The 12,366-nt window shown below is 26.3% G+C and overlaps 1 protein-coding gene across 3 annotated transcripts in view; it reads right to left on the bottom strand.

Moving 5' to 3' along the window:
* The window catches only part of LOC111628988 (protein outspread-like), a 68,695-nt gene that overhangs the window by 27,493 nt on the left and 28,836 nt on the right, over positions 1 to 12,366 (bottom strand). The window contains exon 2 of one of the 3 annotated variants that reach the window (XM_023372849.1): positions 3,986 to 4,051. The exons of the other annotated variants lie outside the window; for them this stretch is intronic. The gene's annotated coding sequence lies outside the window, so the exon portion shown is untranslated. The remainder of the gene's footprint in view (positions 1 to 3,985; positions 4,052 to 12,366) is intronic. 3 annotated transcript variants of the gene reach the window in all.

Raw genomic sequence — 12,366 nt, 5'->3', positions numbered from 1 at the left:
CACTATTAATATGTCAGATTTAACAGATTGATTTTAAACAAACAAGTAGTTTGAATTCTTTTAATTAATAATATAAGGTGAGTGGGTGTTTGCAAGTGTGCATAATGCAAATTTAATAGAGGAAAAGCAGCAAAAAACCTTTATCCCTGGTTAATTTCATTAAAGAAATGTTGCAGGCCAGCATTAAGTGGAGTAAATACTTCACAATCTTGTCTCAACCTGTAGAATTGTAATTAATCAATTCCATGGGTTTCTCATCTGTTAAGTGTATGGATTTTCACTCTTGCTACCCACAAAATCGTTCTCACATCATCACTTAACTTCTAAACAGATATGAGTGTTTTTCTTATTACAAACATGTAGTAGTAGTATAAAATTAACAGATTATCTATTTTGTTATATAATCTGTTAATTTTCTGATATACAATAAGTAATGATGAGAATGTTTTAGAACAATGTGGCTTTTCCTAAGTTGGACTCCCAAGTGTTCCAAATTAGAATCGCCATCATTTTAAACATTATTTTGAGTTCAATTAATTAGGTCTTAAGTTTAAACTGAAAACAACAACAGACAATAGAAGAAAAAGAAAAACTAGAATTGGCTCAAATAATGGCTAAAGCCATAGAATCTAAGAGTGGAGAAGGAATGGAAAAAGCAGTAAAAATATTTTGGGTACCAAAAATTACTTCAATGTGGTTATCACACTGATAATGATGCTATCTGTGGTGGAAGGGGTCACAGCAAACTGTGGGTGAAATATGTACAGTGCACTCGAACCTGTAATTCCTGAGGCTTAAGTGGACACTTAAGTCATTCCCACTCAGCCCCATGAGCAACTAGTATGATTATATCTAAATTAATTGTTCTAGAGGTAAAAATCTGATGGAGGCCTGAGTAGCATAAACAGGCAATACATATGCACAGTAAGCAAAAATAGTAGGTTTAAGTCCAGGTCAATTCTTTTCTTCTGGAACTTTCTAAATTAAAATTAAATATTAATTTATTTATAATTATTAAATTTATCAAGAGATGGCACCTAATACTACCTCTAGGCAAAATTACTGGATATATAATTATTAATAGTAGTAGACATATTATAGACTAATATAATCTAGCAGATTACCTGATTTTGATATAGACCAGACAAACATTTGTATATAAAATATAATTTATATACTGTCTCAAAAACATAAATTAGTAGCTTTAGAAATTAAAATGGAGAATAAAAAACAAATAGAAGCTTAAAAAAAATGGCACATAGTAGAACATTAAGGTTAACACAGCACTAAAAACAATTTTAAATCAAGCAGATAAAGTTAATCAGACTATAAAAAATTTTAATGACCTTACTACATGTAAATTAACATGTATACATAATAGAACTGTAGAAAAGATGGAAAAAATATGTTTCGACTGATGCACAGCACTATTTACCAGTCATTTAGGCATAGCTTAATCAAGGCAAAATAGCAGCCTTAAATTTAAAGCTTATCACCTTAGGCGCACTTTTACTCAGTTGATTGAGATTAATGATAAGCAACAAATATATATAAAAATTTTCTGAAAAAATTATAACATTAGAAAAGCAAAGCAATCATCAATATCAAAGAAGTCTGAGGATGATGTGGTACAGTACATCATATTCTTAATAGCGTCTGGTAACAAGTGTAGCTGGTTGATGTTAAAGTATCAAACATAATAAAATAGAATATAAAATTCCTGCAAATTAACAATTATTGTTGAAATGGCATAGGCAATAGACTTTATAGAAGTTAACATATCTGATTTTGAGGAATCATGGTGAAACATTGACAAATAAACAACAGTTAGCATAGTATTACAAACAGATTAAAAAAAAAGGGAGAGAAGTTTCCAGAGATGATATTAGCAGCAGAGACTTTACCCAATTGTTAAAATGAAGTGACTCGTGCCTTAGAAATGTTATTTGAAAACAATCCTGGTTTTGAATGAAGTTGCAATGTAAAGAGATCAGCTTTAAATGCTTTAACCTGTTATATTGAGATACTATGTATCTCACTATAACAGGTTAAATCATAAGAAAAAAGTGAGACAGTCACCCTTAAATGCATTTTTAAAGAACAATACTAGTACTCATTTAAAATTTTCTGTATTAATTAATAGTAAATTTGAGATGTTTAATGTTTTAATTGTCTTGGAAAGTTTTTATAAATATTAAAAATAGATGATAATATAATATGTATGATTTCATTTTAAATAAATTTATACCTATTTCTCGAAACACTTTAAGAGGAGAAACCTATCCATACTATACTTTATATTATTTCTACTTCCAATAATGATATTTCTTGTATTCTAGGATTTTAATTTGTTGTATCTACTTCATTAAGCAAGGCATACCTATATTAGTAACAATTTGAATCATTCATTTCTGAAAACAAGTCCAGCATTATGCATTCTGTTAACTATGCATTTCTATTGAAAATGATCTTCTAAAGAGATAGAGTATACTCCCAGAAAGGTGAAACAATTTTTTTTTTGTTTATCATTTCTGAATATATAAAATTGTATGATTTTTAATATACTCCGACATATGTATGTTAAGCTTACATATGTGGGAGCTACAGCAAGGAACCTGAAAGTATGCAAGTTTCTTTCGCTATAACAGAACAATCATTTTCAATATTAAAAATAAAAATTATTTAAGACCTAGTTTGGAATTCAGTCCTTCCTGAACCATAATCTTACTATTCTTTCAATACAATCAAAGTTACTGAAAAAGACATTGAAGTACTAATAAATCAATTTGAAAAAATATGGCATGTAAACTTAAGTTTGTTAAATTAAATAAATTTGTTAATTATTATTATTATTTTCCTTTATTCTGTGTATGTAAATTCATAGTTTACTTAAAAAGTGTGAATATGACTATGGTGTGTCAAAATGGAAAATGGCTATAGAATAATAAACAACATTTCTCAATAAGATTAAAAATTTGTCTTCCTTAAATAGAGATGTTGGAAATTATGAAAATGGTTTCAAGCTTTCTAAAATAAGATTTATTTTATATTAATAAATATTTTTTTAATAAAAATACTGTATATATATTACATTTTTATTTGTGATGTCAATTTTCATTTTTGTCATCAATTTTTGTCTCATTTAAAAAAGCATGAGGACACTCAGTGTTTGGCATGGCTCTGAATACATTAATTTACCAGATTGATTATAAAGATACCAACTCTACATTAAAAAATAGCATGTGACAGATCAATAGAGTTAGAACATTACAACAAAATGATCATGCATGTAGTTTTTTGACAGAAGTTTAATACATTACTTTAAATCATTAAAATTAAACTAGTATATTTTTAAGTCAAATTTGGATATTTTGAATTCATTAAAATCTTAAAATAATGATTTAAACTGTTTTAGCCAATGTCTTATTTCTCAAAAATTATAAATTTGTTTTATAAGTTTAATATAGAGTAGTGATATTATAATTTTCTTTAAAATATCATTACTGTATTCATATATAATACATAAATTAATTTATTTCTTCAAAACAAGAACATAATGTTTCTAAATAAGTATTACAATTTATTATGTTGAGAATTAAATTTATGTAAGAATTTTTAATTCTATTCTACATAATAATAATGCTATCATACTGCTTTACAATGAAATAATTATTTCATTAAAAATATTATTTTTACTATGCACTCTTTTTCCACCATTCATTTTCAGATTTATGATTTTTTTGTAAATATACAAATAAAATATTTATATTCATTTGTAAATAATTTTCTATTTTGCAAATTAACTGAATTACAACTAAATTAATATATGTATTTATTAATCTTTTTATAATATGATATCAAATAAGTAATTGTTATATTATAAATAAATTGCTTCAATTAAATTCTTAAATTTTAATCTAGATGTTTATTTGACTGAGATGTTTAAGATAAAATATTTACTTAACAAAAAAATTATAATACTTACATGTTCATCCACTGAATATGTAAGTTCACCATCATCATATAAAACAAACCACCTCCTCTGCCATCGCTACATAATTAAAAAATTTTAATTAATAATTTTTTGGATACACTTCTATGCTATGTATGAACATTGATTCATAAATTCAAAATTATTATTATTTTACTAATATTCACAAAAATTATATCTGGATTCATAGACTTTCATAATAATTAAATAAATTATCCATATCATAATTCAATTATAAATCTGAAAAAAGATTATGTAAATATCAAACAACATATAAACAACTAATACTTAATTTAATTATTCAAAATAAAAAATCTGGAAGCAAAAATCAGAGGTCTAGGTAGTGTAACAGGCAATGAATCTGCATAGTTGGCAGGAGTTATGGGTTAGATCCCACTCCATGCTGATCTTTTCTTCCAGAATATTTTATATTAAATTTTATTTATTTCTAATTACTGAATTTAACATGAGATGGCAACTTAACTGCCTACCTATAGCCAAATTACTTAAATCATTAATAGTTTATTAGCGACATTGTATAGATATCTGATTAGAATCTGGCAAATTTGTTTGAATAAGTATCTAAATTATAAATACAATTAATGAATTTAAAATTAAACTATGATCCAGAAAAAAAATAAGTTTTCTTCTTCTGTAATATAATTTATAAAAAGACCTGCCATTTATATGTTAGTGAATCCTAAAATATCACTTTAAAAAACATTTAAGAGATAATCTTCATAGTGTTGAAAAATTAAGTCCAATAACAAAAAAAAATTATTATTTCATTATTTTTACTATAAAATACTGTAAAAACTTTTTCCAGTGTAGAAAAGTATGAATACATCTACAATGAAGTACTAGTGGAAATATAAGAAAAAGAGGGAGGAGAAAAACAGCTGAAATGATATCTTCTAAACCACATACAAGTGACATGTTTTCAATGGCAATCTTGTAGGCATGGGATGTATAGCAATGCAAGCTGTGTGATAGTTTAATTTTTGTTTTAGAAATTTTTCTGTGAGACATACACTGATGTGAATTATGTAAATTGCACAGAAAATTATGGTATAATCATTGTATCTAAATCAATTGCATGTCAATCTAAATAGAATTTTATGGAGTGAGCAGATCATTCTCTTAAGATCTGATCTTATCTAGAAGATCTGTTTGTTTTTGATATTTTGGAAATAATTAAATCATTCAAATAATAGTAAATCCTTAATGATAAGATATTAGTTTCTTTGTATAGGAGTTTGAAAACTTTTGTCTTATCATTATATGAAGTTTTCAAGTTTTCAAACTCCTATACAAAGAAACTAATACCTTATCGTAAAGGATTTACTATTATTTGAATGATTTAATTATTTCCAAAATATCAAAAACAGATATTTTAGATAAGATCAGATCTTCAGAGAATAATCTGCTCACTCCATAAAATTCTATTTTAGATTGACATGAATTGCTCCTCAACTTGTTAAGAACAAATTACCATAAAATATAATTCCAATATATCAATAAAATTTATTATCTGGTTTAATATTAGCACTTGATATTTAAAACAAACATAAGAATCTGAAATAGAATACTATATTTTGGTGTTGGAAAACTAAACAATGAGCATTCCATTGTCATAGAAATTTAAAGTATATCTGTAATCTTCAAAAATGAGTACTGGTACATACATACTGGTATATAAGTTGTCCTCAAGAGTGTCACCTTAAAATTCTGGAACCAGATTCACAAATATCTCATATTTTAAGTTACATCAAATTTCCTTGTAAATTGCCACAAACAAAAAGTCTCTCATTCACAAAGCACATCATTACTTAAAACATTGAAAAAAGTCTCATAAATACCATGATATCTAATAGTTCTCATAAGTCAATGTACTAGGAAAGATAGTGTCCAAATACTTGGCTCCATCAGTAACTAATATAATTGATAGTTATTCTTGATTGTGTTTTAAAATATTTCTTACTCAACTTCTAAGATGTCATTGAATGCTGGAAAAAATTGATAGAATTCCTCACAATGGACTGTTATAAAGAATGAGATTTTTTTGCACAATTCAAAGTTATCTCTTCTTTAAACCAAAAAGCTATTATTTTCTCAAATTCTTTCAAACTTTGATATTTCTATTAATAAAACTTCCATATCAATTTTGGACACAGTTTTCTTTTATATTTTATTATTTCTATTGCTTTTCTTCTTCACGTCACTTATGAAGCATTTAAATTCTAACAAAATTGAGTTACTTCTTTGGACATTGCAAACGTGTAAAGTGAGAAAATTCTGAAAAAACAACATTAAGAAATATGTTCCAATTGGCTCTATTAAAATGAAAGCAGTCACTAGTGATGTCATATGATTCATTGTCATTACCAGTTTCTTCTGTTTTGTCATAAATGCTACATGTTTTGTGAATATGAAATATAAATTATTATTAGTTTCTGGAAACATTGTGATATTGGAGAGTTACTATGTCATATATTACAATATATTCATGAATGCAGTCACCAGTATAGACTTATACCTTCCTTGTAAGGTCAATCAACATGCAGTAAGCTGGCAATAGAAGAGATCCAATGTTGATAAGGTGTACAGCATATAATAAAACCACACCACTTTCATCATCAGAATACTAACTAATACCTTTATGTTTGATATAACTACTCTGTATAATGTATGGCTCATACAAAAAAAGGAATGTGGGCAACTGATCTAAGTAGGACACTAAGCAACCACTAAAAATATTAAGTAAATATTTTGAGTAAGAACTATTACAGCCTGCATCACGTCTACCAATCAGCACATTAAAACCAAAAATAATACTTCTAATAATATAGAGTATTAATTTATACAGCAAAGATTCATGATAGTGCCACTACATACAGTATATGATGATATAAATGTAGTATGCCTTTGTTTACATTCAGATATTGACAGTACATTATATTCATGTAAGACAGTTCATTTACACTGAAGTTTTCTTATTACATTAATCTCTATGTTAAATAGGTCAAATAATTTCACCAAACACAAATTTTAGTCAAAAATGTTTGTAAAAGTCTGCTGAGGTTATGGTAAATGGTGTACAATGATTATTATGAACACTGTTCAACTTGTTAAACAATATTCATTTTAAATCCACTATGTAAGTTAATCCTTAGTTTTGGAAAGATTTTTTTTTTCAGGCTTAAAAAAAAATCAACTTTATCAGCATATACAGTACTTCTCTACAAATTCCTAATTATAATTCTAAGAGAGTTTTTCTACACAGTAAAATTGTATTATTGGTATACAATAACTTTGATATAAAGAATCATCATAGATAATTAAAATTAGCATTTATCTTCCTTCAATATTATCAACTTTGATAAATATGAAAATAATTTTTTAAAACTGTTTACATAGTATCATTAAAAATTATAGCAAATTTCAAAAAACTAAAAACACACTAATTTTAACCATCTTTAATATCAAAATTATAGCACAACAGAATTTCACTGTTTATGTACAAAAGAATTTGCCTAATTATATAAATTCTTTGAATTTGTAAGGAAATATCTGTTGCTTAGTAATGCTCAGGTACAAATATATCTGCAAACTTCTCTTATAGCAAAATTCTCACATTTTTCTTCTTCATCAAAGAGAATTTCCCATTTCAGATTATTCTCTTTGTTCATATATCAAAATAATGAATATAATAGTAAACACTAATACAAAGTAAATCTTACTGCTATATGAATTACTTTATTACAATTTGTTCATAACATGTTGAAGGTGGTCCTTGCAAGTAAATATAGTTATTTGTGCAGAGTTATACAAAATAAAATCCCATAAGTGAAGAATATAATGGATAATTCTTTCTAAATTAAGTTATGCAAAATAATAGATTCAATCATCTTGTATGCTTGTAACAAATACAGTTTTCATTAAAATATAGTTAATAATAATAATGAACATTAATACTTAATATATGAAATAAACAAAAGATTTTATAGTTAATAAAAAACCAAACATGAAACAAAATTCATTTCAAAACAGTGTATTTTGAAGCCATCAGATATAGCCTTAACTCATTCTAAACATAAAACTTTATTAGAGAACAGTTTTACAATACTAGCAACAGGATCTTGAATTTAAAATTTTAGAATTTATATACTAAGTGATCATAAAGTACTTCTATTTACAGCTGTCTGCAGAGACCTTTAAAGTTGGTCAAGTTGACTTATTCTTCATAACATATTAAAGATACTTTACAAAAAACATTCTAAAAAATCACTAACAGAAGAACTTGACATTACAAGTAGAGAGTAAATGGTAATGATGCATTCATTCTCTGTAATTGTAAAATAAAACAAATGAACTTTAAATCTAGAAATAAAGAATGACCAATGAATTCTACTTGTCTGCTAGTTTACATAAAGGAATTATCTTGCTGTGTTTCAATAAAAAGTACAATAGTTTCTTTTGTGAGCTGGTAAAGGATACAGCGACATCATCAAGTTTTCATTTATATATATAATAAAAAAAGTAAAAATAAAAATGTATATTTTTATTTTTACTTGAGTACATATAAAAACAAAAATATATATTTTTATTTTTATATGTACTCAATTCACTGTATAAAAATCACCATGTATGTACTGTATAATACTTGTGGGATGAGGGAACCAGTGGTTACAAGGATTTAGTCAGGGTGTGCTCTGTGACATGGTGTAGCAACAGAAAATCCATTGACATCAAACAAAGAAGGTTGTAGTCAAGAACTTTGTGATGATCAATAAAAAATGACTAAACTTCCAATTAAGAATCAAAAATTATTTAAACCATAAATATCGCACTCTTATATTAAAACTTTTCTAACATAACTATTATTGTCAGGATCGACATTACATGTTAAATTTAATGTCCACATGTAACTTTTATATTGCCAAGAAATTATATGCAAGTAATCAAGTTAAAAGGTTTTTGTTGACAATCACATTAGTTATTAGCTGCTTATATTTTCTGAATAAAAGAAAGGTTTCCATTTGTATATATTCACTTGATTCACATTCATCTACTTCACTTTTGACTCAAGCATACTTAACATCATTGTCACTCATTCTTAAGTTGAATATCTGAGTAATCAGGCTCTTATCAGCAAACTTGCAAATTTACATGTTTAAAAACTGTATTCAAAAATCAGTGTGCTCAGTAATATGAAAGAACTCATCTGTACTGTAACTTTTTACTAGCAATATTGTTAGTAATTTTTCAAGGATAGAAATATAACCTTGAAAAGTCATGCTTTTGAAGTGTTCTCCCAAAAGTCACAAAGATAAGACACACAAAGTAGCCATCCTATCAGAAATGAGTGATTTCTCTGTCCTCAGTAACATATTGTTGCAACAGTTACTATACAGATCAATGGATATGAGATTTTTTATACTCCACTATGTATAAAAATGATCAAAATCAATCTATTTTGATCATTTTTGATCATGATAAAGTTATATAATGATTAACATTGTTCATCAAATGCTGAGAAAAACAGGTTAAAGTCTTGTTTGATAATTTTCTTTAGATTGATGAGAAATTTTTCTGTAAATCTACTCAATATAATAAGTTTCAGTAAGTATAAAGACATTTTTTGGGTTACATGAAGATTTTTCTTAGCTAAAATGTGACTGCTAAATATTCACAATTCTTTTTAGGTATAGATAAAGTCCCATCACATCTTCCACAACCAGGATTCCACCTCCATTTAAGCACAAAATGCAACAAATTATGCAGAGAATGTTACTTGTGGTTCGAAAAGGCATATCCAAGTGTCTTCATACTGCTTGGGCTTTGCTGGAATTATCCATAATCATACTGGACTTTATATGTTATCTACTTCATAACAGCATGAATTAATCTTCAGTCTGTTATGGATAAATTAGTTTATATACTCTTCCTGGTCTCATTCCACAAACTGACAATCATGTATCATATGATTTCCTCAAATCAAGCAATTATTTGTCTGAAGACACATTGAATCAATGGCCTTCTTTGCAACTGTTTACATTATTAAAATTCTTGAAGTACAGGGATTATGCAAAGTACAGTACATATGCTNACTTTTTCCAGTGTAGAAAAGTATGAATACATCTACAATGAAGTACTAGTGGAAATATAAGAAAAAGAGGGAGGAGAAAAACAGCTGAAATGATATCTTCTAAACCACATACAAGTGACATGTTTTCAATGGCAATCTTGTAGGCATGGGATGTATAGCAATGCAAGCTGTGTGATAGTTTAATTTTTGTTTTAGAAATTTTTCTGTGAGACATACACTGATGTGAATTATGTAAATTGCACAGAAAATTATGGTATAATCATTGTATCTAAATCAATTGCATGTCAATCTAAATAGAATTTTATGGAGTGAACAACATTGAAGTACTAATAAATCAATTTGAAAAAATATGGCATGTAAACTTAAGTTTGTTAAATTAAATAAATTTGTTAATTATTATTATTATTTTCCTTTATTCTGTGTATGTAAATTCATAGTTTACTTAAAAAGTGTGAATATGACTATGGTGTGTCAAAATGGAAAATGGCTATAGAATAATAAACAACATTTCTCAATAAGATTAAAAATTTGTCTTCCTTAAATAGAGATGTTGGAAATTATGAAAATGGTTTCAAGCTTTCTAAAATAAGATTTATTTTATATTAATAAATATTTTTTTAATAAAAATACTGTATATATATTACATTTTTATTTGTGATGTCAATTTTCATTTTTGTCATCAATTTTTGTCTCATTTAAAAAAGCATGAGGACACTCAGTGTTTGGCATGGCTCTGAATACATTAATTTACCAGATTGATTATAAAGATACCAACTCTACATTAAAAAATAGCATGTGACAGATCAATAGAGTTAGAACATTACAACAAAATGATCATGCATGTAGTTTTTTGACAGAAGTTTAATACATTACTTTAAATCATTAAAATTAAACTAGTATATTTTTAAGTCAAATTTGGATATTTTGAATTCATTAAAATCTTAAAATAATGATTTAAACTGTTTTAGCCAATGTCTTATTTCTCAAAAATTATAAATTTGTTTTATAAGTTTAATATAGAGTAGTGGCAAAATTACTGGATATATAATTATTAATAGTAGTAGACATATTATAGACTAATATAATCTAGCAGATTACCTGATTTTGATATAGACCAGACAAACATTTGTATATAAAATATAATTTATATACTGTCTCAAAAACATAAATTAGTAGCTTTAGAAATTAAAATGGAGAATAAAAAACAAATAGAAGCTTAAAAAAAATGGCACATAGTAGAACATTAAGGTTAACACAGCACTAAAAACAATTTTAAATCAAGCAGATAAAGTTAATCAGACTATAAAAAATTTTAATGACCTTACTACATGTAAATTAACATGTATACATAATAGAACTGTAGAAAAGATGGAAAAAATATGTTTCGACTGATGCACAGCACTATTTACCAGTCATTTAGGCATAGCTTAATCAAGGCAAAATAGCAGCCTTAAATTTAAAGCTTATCACCTTAGGCGCACTTTTACTCAGTTGATTGAGATTAATGATAAGCAACAAATATATATAAAAATTTTCTGAAAAAATTATAACATTAGAAAAGCAAAGCAATCATCAATATCAAAGAAGTCTGAGGATGATGTGGTACAGTACATCATATTCTTAATAGCGTCTGGTAACAAGTGTAGCTGGTTGATGTTAAAGTATCAAACATAATAAAATAGAATATAAAATTCCTGCAAATTAACAATTATTGTTGAAATGGCATAGGCAATAGACTTTATAGAAGTTAACATATCTGATTTTGAGGAATCATGGTGAAACATTGACAAATAAACAACAGTTAGCATAGTATTACAAACAGATTAAAAAAAAAGGGAGAGAAGTTTCCAGAGATGATATTAGCAGCAGAGACTTTACCCAATTGTTAAAATGAAGTGACTCGTGCCTTAGAAATGTTATTTGAAAACAATCCTGGTTTTGAATGAAGTTGCAATGTAAAGAGATCAGCTTTAAATGCTTTAACCTGTTATATTGAGATACTATGTATCTCACTATAACAGGTTAAATCATAAGAAAAAAGTGAGACAGTCACCCTTAAATGCATTTTTAAAGAACAATACTAGTACTCATTTAAAATTTTCTGTATTAATTAATAGTAAATTTGAGATGTTTAATGTTTTAATTGTCTTGGAAAGTTTTTATAAATATTAAAAATAGATGATAATATAATATGTATGATTTCATTTTAAATAAATTTATACCTATTTCTCGAAACACTTTAAGAGGAGAAACCTATCCATACTAT

Source organism: Centruroides sculpturatus, unplaced genomic scaffold (assembly GCF_000671375.1).
Source record: "Centruroides sculpturatus isolate CEXI.00-Female unplaced genomic scaffold, Cexi_2.0 scaffold246, whole genome shotgun sequence".
NCBI classification, from domain to species: Eukaryota; Metazoa; Arthropoda; class Arachnida; order Scorpiones; family Buthidae; genus Centruroides; species Centruroides sculpturatus.
The sequence above is the reverse complement of the archived record's forward strand: the minus strand, read 5'-3'. Positions and strand labels throughout refer to the sequence as shown.